We start from the raw sequence: 2,464 nt of genomic DNA on the forward strand, positions 1-2,464 counted from the left end.
TTCAGCCCATTAAAATTCAGCTCTCTCAGTCACATTACTCTCTCTCTCTCTCATTCTTTCGCTCTCATTCTTTCGCTCTCTTCTCCCCTTTGTGCTCTCTCAATCTCATTACTCTCTCTCGATCTCTGTCTATTATCTCTCTATCTACTCGCTATAACTTGAAATTTCTAATTAATAATTAGGTATTTGTATTTGAACTTGGGGCTCAATTGATTTCAATATCAAATTAGGGCTCAATTGAATGTCAAATTGGGGGTTTGATTCTTCATTTTGAGTTCAATTAATTAACTTCATTTGATCTCTCTCTCTCTCCCTGATTTTGACGAAAATGAAGGATACGGCTGAAGCATTCCTTGGGAAGAAAATTAAGACGCCGTGGTCACTGTTCCAGGTAATAAAATTGTCTCATCCTTCACTTATACTCAATGATAATGGCAATGTATTTAATTTAATGGTTGTTTATGTGAATTTTGCAGCTTACTTTAATGATGCCCACAGGCTACAAAAGATGCTGGTGTTATTGCTGGACTTAATGTTGCAAGAATTATTAATGAACCTACCGCAGCTGCTATCGCTTATGGACTTGACAAGAAAGGTGGAGAAAAGAACATTCTTGTTTTTGACCTTGGTGGTGGGACATTTGATGTCAGTATCTTAACTATTGACAATGGTGTTTTTGAGGTTCTTGCAACAAATGGAGACACCCATCTGGAAGGTAAGAATTCTACTTGCCACCAAGTAAATGTATATGTTTTTACTTTGTGTACTTTATAGTTTGTCATCCAATTCTGTCATTGAATGAGGGAGGGGGTAATTTAATTTAATATTGGCAGTGGGTAATAACTATATAGATGGAAAATGATTTTTTTAAGACCGAATTCTCGTTGTTTTGCCAGTCAGGTGTGTAATTCAGTAATTGTTGATGGTCTCTTTTTAGTACCATTTGATTACTATAAGTTGTTGATTATTGTAATTTATCTTTTTATTTGCAAGTTATACTGTGAGGAATCTGTCTAAAGCTTTAATTTTATATGCAGGAGAGGACTTTGATCAGAGAATCATGGAATACTTCATTAAGTTGATCAAGAAGAAGTATAAGAAAGATATCAGCAAGGACAACAGAGCTCTTGGGAAGCTGCGAAGAGAAGCTGAGAGGGCCAGGAGAGCTTTGAGTAGCCAACATCAGATCCGTGTAGAGATTGAATCACTCTTTGATGGTACAGATTTCTCGGAACCACTTACCAGAGCTCGTTTCGAGGAGTTGAACAATGATCTATTTAGAAAGACTATGTGTCCGGTTAAGAAGGCCATGGAGGATGCTGGATTGGAGAAACGTGATGAAATTGTACTTGGTGGGAGTACCAGAATTCCTAAAGTTCAACAGCTTCTGAAGGATTACTTTGATGGAAAGGAGCCTAACAAGGGAGTGAACCCAGACGAGGCTGTTGCATATGGTGCTGCTATACAAGGAGGCATCTTAAGTGGAGAGGGCGGCGATGAAACTAAAGGTACATCTCTTGTTTTGCAGAATGCATTCCTAGAAGATATTTTATTATTTATCTTTGTTGCCAAGATACGAAAAGATTATTATTAATAAGCCCTTTTCTTAAAAAAATAGATATTCTGCTTTTGGATGTGGCTCCCCTTACCCTTGGTATTGAAATCGTTGGCGGGGTGATGACCAAGTTGATTCCAAGGAAGACTATCATTCCAACAAAGAAGTCCCAAACTTTTACAACTTACCAGGATCAACAGACAGTTGTGTCTATTCAGGTACAACTTTTACAACTGACCTATAACATATACATCTTGTATTTGGTTGCATTTTCTGATTAAATATTCAATCTTGTAACAGGTCTTTGAAGGTGAAAGGAGTCTGACAAAAGATTGCAGGCTTCTCGGGAAGTTTGATTAGGTTATATTGTCAAATTGTATATTTTATATTGTGCCTGTCAATTAAGCTTATATTGTCCCAATAATCATATTATATGTTTTATACTGAATCAGGGTGTTGCTTTTAAGGTGTTATCTTGTGTTAGTTCTCTCCTCCTCTGTGTAAATGTAATTTGCATTAGCTTTTAAGTTTTTCATCATTACTTAATTTTGTATTTTGATGGTCAAAAGCTTAGGTCTTGTGTTAGTCAGATGATTGTGTTCCTTGTTTCGTGTAGCTATGGTAGCTCTGACAGAATTGATTTGCTGGAAAATAGTGGCCAAGGCATTTTACGAGACTGGAATTGGCCTAGTTATATATCAGAAACCTGTTACATCTTATTTCTACCAAAGCCGGAAAGCAAATAAGCCTCATATATGTGATCAAAACAGGTGGAATAACATATCAAGGTATGCAACTAAACATAACTATATATTTCTCTGTGAAAATTTATATTTCCATATCATGGTACCTCTGTGCTTGTTTACACCGTCTTTTCCGCCACTGATGCCAAGCGTAGCGCTAGAGATT

The 2,464-nt window shown here is 36.7% G+C and overlaps 1 pseudogene; it reads left to right on the forward strand.

Moving 5' to 3' along the window:
- The first annotated feature begins 316 nt into the window (after positions 1 to 316).
- On the forward strand, positions 317 to 2,047 carry LOC141708654 (luminal-binding protein 5-like; annotated as a pseudogene).
- The last annotated feature ends 417 nt before the right edge of the window (positions 2,048 to 2,464 follow it).

Source organism: Apium graveolens, chromosome 2 (genome assembly GCF_009905375.1).
Source record: "Apium graveolens cultivar Ventura chromosome 2, ASM990537v1, whole genome shotgun sequence".
In the NCBI taxonomy this organism is placed as follows: domain Eukaryota; kingdom Viridiplantae; phylum Streptophyta; class Magnoliopsida; order Apiales; family Apiaceae; genus Apium; species Apium graveolens.